Source organism: Lygodium microphyllum, chromosome 25 (genome assembly GCF_053477565.2).
Source record: "Lygodium microphyllum isolate KBCC chromosome 25, Lygodium_microphyllum_v1.1.10, whole genome shotgun sequence".
In the NCBI taxonomy this organism is placed as follows: Eukaryota; Viridiplantae; Streptophyta; class Polypodiopsida; order Schizaeales; family Lygodiaceae; genus Lygodium; species Lygodium microphyllum.
In genome coordinates, this window is record NC_141159.1 from 55,230,652 (window position 1) to 55,244,144 (window position 13,493).

Here is a 13,493-nt window from a genome sequence, read left to right on the forward strand (position 1 = left end):
ATGCAGCAGCCTGTCCGTCGTGGCTGCCCCTAATCTACCCATAATCTAAGCAGCTCAACCTGAGACTCAAACACACACCCAACCGCAACTCGTCGTTGCCACCAGCCCTAGTTCTAGCAAACCGCGACTGCCCCTCGGCCTTACGCCATCCTATGAACGCAAATCCTTTTTAGCACTGGCCGCTGACCTCGCGGAGGACATCGGGGATGACGTGGTGAAATGCATTAAATGACTAAATGCCACCTTCATGTCGTTAGCACTAAGCTACAACCGCTTGGACTTAGGATTATTGGAGGAACCCTTTGCAACTGAAGTTCAAACCATGCCCTGATCCTGGGAATCCTATGAATTAGCATTCGCAAACGCTTCCTGCTCCGCTGCTGAACTTCTCAATAGCGAGATATCCAAGGAGCAAGCCATCAAGCAATGCCTCATCACATCATACGATCAGCGAACCACTTCGGCGATCACTGAGCAAGAAATCACAGTGTTATCAAAGCTCGCTGATACCGACTCTCCATTCTTGAAGCATTGGTACACTCTTAAACTGCAATGGGAAGTCGAAGGGTGCCGCATAATGACCAACGCTGAGCAACGCCGCGCTATCAAAACGGTGGAATACGACCCCACATATGTCGCACCAACCTCATATCAAGTGTTAACCACTCTTCGGGGCTGTCCCATAGAAGAACACATCAAAGGACACCCCTACCTCGACCGCTTGTTAACCGAGGAAGAGTTACACATTGCTAGCCGAGTCAACTCTGGTGACTTCCTAACAGATGTTCTCATATACATCACACAAGTGGGGATTAAACCCTCTGATCTGGACGGCGACTCACTTAGAGTATAACCCCCAATTCTATGATTGGCTCCTTCACAAGTAAATCCTATGCCACCATGCCAAACGCCATCGCCTTTCTGACCCTAAATCCTAGGAAGGATTCTTCTTAAGCTGGAAGGAGAGGGGGAATAAGTGAAACACATAAACATATATTATGAAAAATAGGAAAAAAATTAAAGGCTGAAAAGGAAAATCTACAATGGTTCTTAATGAATTCATTCAAAAAGCATAGAGTTTCTCTTTTTCAGCAGTTAGCAAATTACTATGTGGAAAGCACTAATGAAAATTTTGATTTATGGCAGGAATGAAAAATGTCGCAACAAGATCGAGCCCACCGGCTCCCATTCAAGGAAGAGGAGAGAACGCAATACAGCATTACCTTGGAAAGCCGCGCCTACAACCAATTGAAATTCTGAACTATTCATAATGTAGAAGGATTAGTGGCCAAGGAAGAGGCGGCCAAGAGGGTCGTGGAAAGCTACAACTTCAAGAAGTACCTAGAAAGATTTGCGCAAGAACCCAACCACACGAGCTGTGTGGAATTTCTCAGGTCCTACGACCCCGACAGTGAGTGCAGCACCATCACAGTGGAAAGAGGACAAAATGCCAAGCAAGTATTGGTTCGCCTAACCCCGGCCTTGGTGGAGAAGGCACTAGGACTGGAACCAAAGGTGGAAAAGAAGCAGAAGAGGGATGTATACGCCATGCTTGGGATGAGAAAGGAGAACGTGCTGACAAATGACAGCATCAACATCCAAGACATCCCCAATGCAGAGACCAGGTTGCAGGCGAAACTCATACATGCACTCTTTTCCAGCCAGCGCTACAACGCATTGGTGCATCGGATTAGTGTGCCAATATTAGAGAATGTGGAGGCCCATACCCCTGCACGAAGTCGACTGGAACGACTACGTGTGCAAGACCATCGACCAGGTAGCTAGAGCGCTAGCCTTAGGAAGCATGTCCGCAGGAGGAGAATCCCTAGCGTCGAAGGCCGCAGAAAGAAATAAGGCTTCCTCCAAAGCCTCTTTCATCGCCTACGGGAGCATCTTAACGGCGCTTATCCAAGAGAACGTGAAAGGGATGCAGGAGGCAGAAGAGGGGGAGGGGAAAATACCTGATAGGTCACCCCCTCACCAACACCAGGAGAGGTCCAATGATAGGACTGAGACGGAGGAAGAAGAGGAAGAATAGAAAAGCAAAAAGAAGGTCAAGGAGACCAAGAAAAAGGCGGCACAAAAGAAAAAGAAACAGGATGAAGGCCGCAAGAAGGAGAAGGAAGACTTGAGAATTTGAAAAGACAATCCCTCAGGGAGGCCGAGGAGAGAGAAAGGAAGAGGAAGTAGGAAGAAGAAGAAACACTAGAGCAAGTCAGGCAGGCTAAAAAGGCGTCAAAGCAAGAGGCTGAAAGGAGAAGAAGAGAAGAGCAGGAGGAAAAAGAGAAACTAGAGGAAGAATACAAAAGGGCCGAAAAGGAAAGAAAAAGAAAAGTCACGGAGGAGGAAGAGGAGTTAAGAAGAAATGAAGAGGAGGACTTGGCCGAGGCTACATGCCGATCCATCGAGCAGCAGTGCAAGGCAGATGATCCAAAAGCCGTGAACCAGCCGAGGAAAGAAGGGCCTAGCTCCAGCACGCAGGCACCAGAACCTGCCCCACCCGCAGTTCCTGAAGGAAAAGGCAAAGCACCCCTCCATCCTATCACCACCCTCATGGCACCCCCCGTGCTGAACCCACTACGCTCACCCCTAGCATCCCCACCAGCTTGGAAGTGTCCAACCTGGTGGCCTAGATGCAATACTTCATTAGTAAAGAAATGGCCCAAGGGAAGAGCATGGAAACCATGACCACGGGACCAAAAAGGCCAACCGTAGATACAAAATTGAGGCAAGACCAAAAGCGTCCGCGTATGGAGGCCTCAACCACCCCCACCCACGCAATAATGACACCACCATCCAGTTACGACGAATACATTGCTGAGCTGCTCTCCCAACTGGAGAGGGCGAAGGAGGAAAAAATAATGGCGGTGGCTGAGTTGGTGACAGAGAAAGAGTCAATGGCGGCCTTCCAAATATTTGAACTCAAGTAGGAATTAAAAGCAAAAGAGGACAGGGAAGAAAGCTACAAACAGCGCGGCTGGAGGACGAGAATCAAAAACTTGTGCAAATGCAGCGAGAACACAAGCTCCTGATCATGCAATATGAGGATCTCATTGCAAAAACCGCCAGAGTCGAAGCGCTTATAGCTAAGCTCAATTCCAGGGACGAGGAAAGAAAACAAAACATGGAGCAGCAGCAGAACAAGATCGAGTCCCTGACCAATCAGCTGAACTCCAAAAAAGAAGAACATGAAAAACTGGTCAAAGAACGGGAGGACCAAGAGCAAAGGCTCATGACCCTGGTCCTAAGGCAAGGAGAGAGCCTAGAAGAGATGAACAAAAGGGCAGAGGAGTAGGCTACGCAGAATGAAAGAAGGGTGAAGACACTGGCATGGCGCCTTGCTCTGGTGGAAAAAGAGAAGATCATCATAAAGAGCAAGGCAGAAGCCGCCCAGGTGGCCTTCCATGCCCAACAGAAGGCCTTCCTCAACACAATCATAGACACCACCCGCCCAGAGGAGGGAGAATTGAAGGACGTGGCACAAAAGAAGCTTAACATTGCACGTAGATCCCTGCATGGAGGACTGCAAATGCCACCCCAACCTACGGAGGTTAGACTGAGCTTGGAAGAGCAAAGGAAATACCTACTGCTGGCCAGCCTAACCCCCCAGGAAGTGGATGCCATAGGATTTGAAGAGAGAGTACCACAAGGAGACCGGTAGGGGGAGGAAGTAGAACTTGAATTCGTCATAAGAAGAACCAACAAAGAAATAATCCCACAACCCCCCTCGCCCCACAATCAAGAATAGCAACAACTCGACCCGCCCCTGGACAGACAAGCCATGCTCAAGGAGAGACGGAAAAAATTGGTGGAAGAAGCTAGAAGGCAGCTGCAGGCCAAGCCAGTCGTGCGGCCATCCGCATCCCTCCCACCATGCCCCGATGACCTCCCAACGCAATTCCACGCTGAGCTGGTGATATGGGAACGGTAGGAAATCAAAAAGGACACTTTTTCTTTCAGTTTTCTTATGCCTAACAGCCAGAGAAGGGTCCTCCCGATCAAAGTAATGGAGGAGGTGATCACGGCTGGTAGCCGACTAGCCGACTGGGCCAAAAATGGCTGGACAACAAGGCAAAGACCCCCACTCTGTGGGGCACGGAGGAAGCAGAGTTTTGGCAAGATAAAGTGATCGAGGTGCCACACACTGTAAGGGGCTATAACTGCCAACCCCTCTGGAGAAGGAAAATATGTGATATTAACATGCTCGCCTCGATGGCATTTTGAACACCGTACTTACAAGAGGAATGACCCCACATTCATGGCGTATCCTCGTAGGGTAGGCATGGATTTTATTGCCACCCTCCATGGGCGGCATGACTTTCCCATCATCTACAATTCCAATGCCACCTCCTTCGAGAATGCCCTCCTTTTTTATTTAGGAAGCCTAATCGACTCCATGACGTGCTTTCTCGTAGAATTCTCCTCCTGTCCCGATCCCGCTTTTATAACTACATGTAATTACCTTAGGCTTCTTAGGCTATTACTCAAGCAAGATCCGGCACCGCAAGAGAATGGCTTGCCCCCCCTCTTTTTTGATCCCAATGCTATTGAAAGCTACGCTATGGCACACTTAATGATGAGAGCTAGCCTCCTCCCCTCCTTTTGCTTAGCTCTCCTAGAGGACATGAGTGATAGCCAATTTACTAGGTGTAATCACCCCTTCCTCTCCACCACCTCTCTCCACGTCCGCATGAACCTGAAAGGGTACATGCAAAGCCACCAATTTTTGTGCAAATCCATCTGCCCTCCTTCCCTCCCTCATTCAAATGAAGAGGGTTAGGCCTGGCTGTCATTCATTCCACTAAAATTTTAAAATTAAAAAAAAATTGACTGGTCAACATCACCCACTTGTAGAAGCACTTACCACCACATAAAACACGATCACTGCACCTAGGGGTTCTTAAGTTAGGCGTGTCCGGTGGCTTCGATCGGCCAGCTCCACTCCCAACCCCCTAGCCCTTTTTGCTCCCCCACTTCATGCTTAGGGCACATCAAGGGTAGGACACACCTAGGGAGGTAACACTCACTTATGGTTAGACCTGTCACCCTAAGCCACTGACACCGTACCTCCCTTGGCACAAATGGGGTCCTCAAGTGTGGGACATCACCCAGGCTCGCCTGCAGTTAGACCCACCTCCCCATTCCACTAGCACGAACACAATGCACTAACACGTTGAGATAAACACTCCCTTAGGAACAGTACCACACCTTCTCCTTCCAAACATAAGAGAGTAACAAACCACCGACTTCGAAGGCCCCGTCAACCACGCAATGCCCGTTTGGCTCCTCCAACAAACAATGTCACAGCTCCTACAAGCACCTAAGTCTCCAAGTGGCCCTCACCATTGCACCATTGGCCAATTGCCTGCCAATCTACAACAACACAAAAGTGCCATGGGACTAGCACCCGTCTAGGAGGGGGGTAATGTTAACCCCAAATCGAGATGGCCCCAAGTCGAGATGGCGGAAAAAATGAAGAAAAAAAAGCAGATAAACATGGAAAAAGAGCAAAGACATGTAGGCGACCTAAAAAACCAAGCCAGGGCAAAAAAGTGCAATTTTAAATGAAGGGCGCCTCAAAAAACTCAAAAAACTCTTGTAAAGAGCGCCAAGCTCCCTCCTGTGCCAATTGTAAAATACTAGACGGGTGTAGGCTAGAGGCATAAGGCTAGAAGAGGGAAATGGAAAAAGGACCTTGCCACAATGGCCGGTCATGTAAAAAATGGATGGGTACCCATGGGATTTTAGGGTTTGTATATGTAAAGTTCAAAAAGTAAATGAGAGCTCATTCTTTTGGTGTGTGGCAACAAGAGTCTTCTTCTTCTTCTCTCCTTCTCATCTTCTTGCTTGTGTGTGCTATTGAGAGAGGGAGTGTGAGAGTGTGAGGGAGTGAGTGTGTGAGAGTGAGGGATCAAGAGGGTGAAGCTCTTCACCATCTCCTCTTCTCTTCTTCTCTTCTCTTCTCTCTTCTTGCGAGCGCGGCTATGGAGGATGGAGCTTGGAGGTGGAGGAGGCTTGAGGATGCTTGAGCTTGCATCTAGGATCGTGGAGCTATCGGTGTGTGTGAGAGAGGAGGCAACTCGTGTCAACATCAAGATAAGCTCACTACACTCATAGGATCAATGGTGCGTCGGCTAGGTGAGAGATAGCCATTAGAGCTCGCTTGGAATGCTTGAAACAATAAGCGGTCCGTGGGTCTTAGCGGTTGAGTGAAAGCTCCCACACAAACCCTAGAAGGTCTGTGGATTACAAGCCCTTATGCAGTCGATGCAAAGGAGAAGGCCACACTACAAAAGATTGTCCAAGTCCAGCCCTTGTGAAATCTACTTTTGATACCCAACAGAAGACCCAAGGACCCGCTTCCAATAACACGTACAAAGAAAGGAGAACCCGTAGTTTCAAAAGAGAATGTTCCCTTTGCCAAGACTATGAAGTTCAACCTTCCTAGGGAAAAACAAAATAGTGTAGTACAAAAAAATATAGTACATAGAACTATAGAGCCACTGAGAGCCACAGAGATAGTAGCAAAGGCAAAACTAGAAGTCCAAGAAATAGGGGATGTGGAAGTACCTCCTCATGAAGAAGAAGTGTAGATGTTGCTGCTCCTAGAAGAAAAAGGGAAAATAAAAGTTGGCATGGCCCCATTTCCTAGCCAATTGAAAAGTGAGTGGATCCTATCAAAGAGTATGATTTGGTCAAAGACCTAGACACTTTTAAACCAAACTTAACATTCCAACAGTTGAGAGTTGCAAAACGGAGGCCGACTGATGCAAGACGGGAGTGCCCGGAGGCCAAGGCCAAAACAAAACCAAGTGGAAAATGACTTAAGGGATAAGGGAGGGTGTGAATTTTGGGAGCCACACCCCAATTTTTCACGTGGGATTAGGGGGGGCTTTTTTTTTTGCGTGAAGAAGGAGATGGCGACGTCCTCCTGGAGCCAATTTTAGAGGGAGAAGGGGCCATGGGAGCTTCAAAGCAACCCTCCTCACCGATTAAAGCAATGATCTTGTGCTTCTCTACACTCTCCATCACTGTCTCTCGCATGAGAAATGGATGCCTGGACATGGAGGACCAGATCTAGTCTTTCTCTCTCCCCTCTATGGGTTGTTCATGTGCATCATCTTGAAGGAAGAATCAAGAAGGAGATTGAAGAAAATGATGATGGAAATTAATGGAGATGCTGAAGATTGATGTGCAACATGGAATTGAGAGCAATGGAGGCTCCCTCCGCTGGTCATGCAGTCATTAAATGCGTCTCGAGTTTCATAAAAACAAGGTATGACTATTTTTTATGAAGGAAATGAAGCTTTTTTTAAACATTTTATGATAGAAATGATGTTCTTAAGCGATGAAAATTTGTGTGAGTGTTGTTTGCATTATGTTTAATTGTTGTATATCAAAAAATTCTAATTTCATAATGATTTGCATGTGCTATTTAAATCCTACAAACCCGAAATGCGGTTTTTAAGGATAAAATGATGGTTTTGTTGTTTCAGGAGGGTAAAATGTGTTCCTATGGGGAAAAATGGAAAATAAAATTGAATTATAGTATGTTGGAATGGTTGGCATGAAAAAAGTAAAAATAATAGTGATTATTATCAAACAAATGCTAAAAAATAAGAAAAAAAAGAGAAAAATACACTTCATAAAAATAAGAAAAAATATAATGAGTGTTTGTGAATGTATGGTAGTGGCAGAGCATGAGGCTTAGCCTTAGTTTTCCCTATCTTTTTGTCAAAGTTCATGATTTATCACTTTTGCTACATCAAAACATGACAAAATGAACCCCTACACCTATGCAACGAAAGCACTACCTAAACGTAGGGGGTGGGGTATTTGAGTGATGCAATTTAGGTGCTGATTTTGTTGATGCATTGTATGGTATAAAGTCCATTGTATTTTAATTAAGCGGATAGTTGCATGAACGGTGTCTCAGTGCTATCCTTACATCGCCACAACGAGTTAGTGAATGAGCATTGGAAAGCCTGATTGTGCACAACACGTTTCTGATTGAAAATTATGTTTGAGCACATTAGGATCATCCACTTTTGCATGTGCATATCAACCATGGTATCGGAATATGAAGAATTGGATGTATAGCACCTGTTTTCCATTATGATGACCTACACTTGAGAGTGTGTGAGACAACCTAATCTGTAGGCTAGTTGACGTCTTTGGGGATTGTTTGATAAGGATACATGGTATCTCTTGGAATATGTTCAAAATGAAAGAGTGGAGTTTGTATCGTGTGTATTTTATGTTGAAGCAACGCATCTTGGGGCCAATCCTCAATGTGTAGGAGAGTCGCAGTGGAGCCCGGCAATCAACAGAGAGGAGCTTCCTTATGTTTGTGTTACGAGGCACCATGTATGTATGTTATGGGGTCTCCGTCTCTGAGGATAAGAGATGGCAAACGACTATGACTCAATACAAACGTAGAATCGATTAGTATAGAGTGAGGCGCAGACGCTCATGGTCCGTGAGGTCGTGTGGTGGGGTTGTCTATTGTGTGAATGAAGTTGTGCTAATCCCATAGCCCGTGTTGGTCAATTTTAGGTCCCATTAGTGGTGCATTTGTGAGGAGCCACCAATAAGTGGTGGTACCGAATCTAGGGTTTCTAGGGACCAAATAATTGGTTTATGCCCTCTGACAAGAACCATCAAGCTGAAATACAAAAAGCTGAACATGCTTAGAGGGCTAGATGGCAATTGGAGATTTTAAGGCGTTATTCTCCTCAAAGGAGCAGCCAATTATGTATAAGCGGTAGTGGCTCTAATAACCTAAGTGTCATAAGTAGTCCTTTGAGTGCAAATGGAAGTCTTAGTAATTCTTCGCTTCTAGTCAATCAACCCACTTCAAGTGGGGGTGTAGTTTTACCTACACAAACTCCTGTTGTCAATTCGATTGTAGCCATGGCACAACCCATCGCAATTCCAGCAAGGACACCAAATTTACCGACATTAGAAGCACCTTTGCCCATCTTCCATGGGTTAGTAGAAGAAGATGGAGACCTCCATATTAAGGAGTTTCAAACGCTCAGGTTCAACTATCGAATCCAAGACAAAGGACACCTAATGATGTTCTTCAATATGATGTTGGCAACGTCCTCCTGGCGGGCGCCGATTTTAGAGGGAGAAGGGGCTATGGGAGCTTCAAAGCAACCCCCCACCGATTACAACAATGATCTTCTGCTTCTCTATGCTCTCCATTGCCTTCTCTCGCACGAGCAATGACTACGTGGACATGGAGAACCAGATCTAGTCTTTCTCTCTCCTCTTCTCTCTCCCCTTTATGGGCTATTCATGCGCATCATCTTGAAGGAAGAATCGGGAAGGAGATTGAAGCAAATGATGATGGAAATTAATGGAGATACTAAAGATTGATGTGCAGCATGGAATTGAGAGTAATGGAGGCTCCGTCCGCTGGTCACGCAGTCATTAAATGTGTCTCGAGCTTCATAAAAATACAGTATGACTATTTTTTATGAAGGAAATGAAGTTTTTTTTGACATTTTATAATGGAAATGACGTTCTTATGCGATGAATATTTGTGTGAGTGCTATTCACATTATGTTTAATTTCTATACATTAGAAAATTATGATTTCATAATGATTTGCATGCGCTACTTAAATCTCGCAAACCGAAAATGCGGGTTTTAAGGGTAAAATGATGGTTTTGCCGTTTTGGGAGGGTGAAATGTGTTCCTATGGAAAAAAATGGAAAATAAAATAGAATTGTACTATGCTCGAATGGTTGGCATGAAAAAAATCAAAAAATAATAGTGACTATTTTTAAATAAATGCTTTTAAAAAAATAGGAAAAAAAATAGAAATACGCTTTATAAAAATAAGAAAAAATATAATGAGTGTTTGTGAAGGTATGGTAGTGGTGAAGCATGAGGTTTAGCCTTAGTTTTCTCTATCTTTTTGTCAAAGTTCGTGATTTATCGCTTTTCCTACATCAAAACATGACAAAATGAACCCCTGTACCTATTGAACGGAAGCACTACCTAAATGTAGGGGGTGGGGTGTTTGAGTGATGTTATTTAGGTGCTGATTTTGCTGATTTTTTTAATGCATAGCATGGTATAAATTCCATTGTATTTTAATTAAGAGGATAGGAGCATGAGTGGTGTCTCGATGCTATCCTTACATCACCGCAACGAGTTAGTGAATGAGCATTGGAAAGCCTGATTATGCACGACACGTTTTTGATTGAAAATTATGTTTGAGCACATTAGGATCATCCACTTTTTCATGTGCATATCAACCATGGTATCGAAATATGAAGAATTGGATGCATAGCACCTATTTTCCGTTATGATGACCTATGCTTGAGAGTGTGTGAGACAATCTAATCTGTAGGATAGTTGACCATCTTTGGGGATTGTTTGGTAAGGACATATGGTATCTCTTGGAATATGTTTAAAATGAAAGAATGGAGTTTGTATCATGTGTACTTTATGTTGAAGCGACGCATCTTGGGGCCAATCCCTGATGTGTAGGAGAGTCACAGTGGAGTCGTGACAATCAGCCGAGAGGAGCTTCCTTATGTTTGTGTTACGAGGCACTATGCCTATATGCTATGGGGTCTCCCTCTAAGGATAAGAGATGGCGAGTGTTGGACTATGACTCGATACAAAGGTAGAATCGATTAGTGTAGAGTGAGGCTCAAACGCTCATGGCTTGCGATGCCGTGTGGTGGGGTTGTATGTTGTGTGCATGAGGTTTGGCTATAGTGCCATAGCCAGTGCCATCCCATTTTAGGTCCCATCAACAGTTGTTGATGTTGTCTCCTAGCTGTCGAAAGAAATTCAACAGCATACTGACTAGAAGAAGAGGCCTAAAATTTTTTCCCTCCATGGCGACCAAGTGTCCAACAGAGCCTTAGAACCTGTAAAGGAAGTAGATGTGTCTAATGCCTTCCTAGATCCCTAAGCCCCAGAGATTGGCGTATGGATTGAAGGGTGCTTTATTACCAACACATTGAATGATGGAGGCTCATCAGTAAACATAATAATGGATGTGACAATGAAAGATCTAGGCTTGCACCGAATACAACCTACACAGTGGTTTATCAGATTGGCAAACCAAAGTAGAATTAAACCGTTGGGCATTCTCCCGTATGTAAAGACAACCCTTGCAGCAAGAGACTATTGACTGACATATTTGGTGGTCAAACCAAATTCCCACAGGACCTCATACCCTCTGTTATTGGGAAGAACTTAGCTTTCTGAAGCAAGGGCAAGGACATATTGGTTCAAAGGGACCCTAACTCTAGGTAGAGGACCCAATAAAGTAGTATTGAAGTTGTATGGATCGCAAAAAAGGCAATGGATCCACATCCATCAAAGTCGTAACCGACTCCTCTAATGAAGTAATAGATGGTACATCAGAAGACAAAGAGGTTGTTAAACATATATTTCCCAAGAAAACAGAGACACAGTCCCTAATAGTGGACATTGTAAGCCAACTACTCAAAGAAGAAAAGTCCTTGTCCATGCGAGAATACCTCTTGCGCCTGAACCCAAATTGACTTCTGAAATCACCTTTGATAGTGAAATAGAAGCATGGATGTATTATTCTCCCTGTTACATGGCACTTGTCGTAGAGACAGAGCCAAAGACAGAGACAGGAGCAGAGATAGAGACTAACATAGAGACAGAAGCAGAAGCTAAAGGAGAGGATATAACAGAGAGTTTGTTCTTCTCTTACAAAGCACTCACTGATGTAGAAAAAAAACCTCAAGTAGAAAAATGTGATAATATAGAAGAAGATTATGAAAGTGAGCTAGAAGGATCTATCCTACTCACAGAAAGTGGAGATGAGAAAGAATTTTCTGAAGCCTCAAAAGCAGAAGATTCCTTTCTATTTGACAAAATGATTATGGTACCCTTTGGACTGATCAATGAATCATGTCATGAGAAAATCCTTTATAAGAAATGGATTAAGAAGCATAGGCCTTCCTTCAGTAGTGGGTCTTGTCATCCAAAGTTACCTTTCCTTAAAGAAATGATGATGATGCACCGTAACAATAACCCCTAGTCCTGCAGTCTAAACAAAACGCAGAAAGTTCATGTTATGTGACATTCTTGGATGCATCTTCAAAAGAAAAATCCTCAAGCCAATAAATACTTTATCCCCAACCCAAACCCAAAACCTTAATGAGACCCTTTCAACCTCCCAAAGAGAGAGCTAAGCCTTCATTAAAAGACAACATTAGTTTTAGTGCATCATAAGAAGATGAGACCACTCCCTTGAAGGAGTCGGATTTTTACCCAGAAGCAGTCCATGGAACATTTATCCGTGAAGTGGAAGGTGAAAAGCAATTGACGTTCTTATATGTTGAAGGTACTCAACATCACCTAAAGATGGGTCTAAATCTCCCAAAAGAGGAACTATTGGTCTTGCGAGACCTACTAAAGGAGAACTTAGACGTGTTTGCATGGTCATATAAAGATCTAAAGGGATTGATCCCACAGTATGCCAATACCACATCGACGTAGAGCTTGATACCAAACCTATGAGGTAAAGATAGAGGCGTATGAATCCCAATTATTCTGCTCTAGTGAAGGCCAAATTATTGAAGCTCCTTGAAGCTGAATTCATTTATCCAATGGCTAGCAATGAATGGGTTTCACCAATTGTGGTCGTATCCAAGAAGAATGGGAAGATTCCAATATGTGTGGACTTCCAAAAGATGAATTTCAAGACAAAGAAGGATCATTTCCCTATCCCTTTCACAAACCAACTATTGGACATTGTGGTAGGCCTTGAGCTCTATTCCCTCTTGGACGGATTCAGTGGATACAACCAAGTCTAAATCGCAGAAGAGGACCAATCCAAAACAGCTTCACAATAGAATGGGGAACCTATGCTTACAGAGTGATGCCCTTTGGGCTGTGTAATGCTCCTGCTACCTTTCAACGAGTGATGATGGTTGCCTTCCAGAACCATCTACATGATTTCATTGAGGTATACCTCGATGACTTCTGTGTCTATACCCTAATTTGTGAGTATTGGGGACACCTAGAACAGTGTTTTGAAAGATGTCGAGAGTATGGGATTTCTCTTAACCCTGACAAATGTGTATTTGGCATCTCATCAGGAGTTCTTCTGGCCACATCGTCTCTGCACAAGGGATAGCAATAGATCCTGCTAAGATTGAGAAGATTTTTGCCTTGATAGCCCCAACCAACCTTTAGCAATTAAGGGGATTTCTTGGCCATGTGGGCTATTACAGAAGATTCATTGTATACTTTGCAACGAAGGCAGCCTCTTTGCATAAACTCTTGAGAAAAGATGCCGAATTTACATGGACCACTAATTGTGATGAGGCATTCAAGTAGTCTTATGCCAAAAGGGCCCCTCTAAGTTAGATTAACCAATCTATTGTTAATGGAACTTATGGTATTGGTTAAGTTAGGTTAATAGGGTATGGCCCTAACCCAAGGACATAAGGGATTAACAAACAAACCCTTGGGAATCTTGCC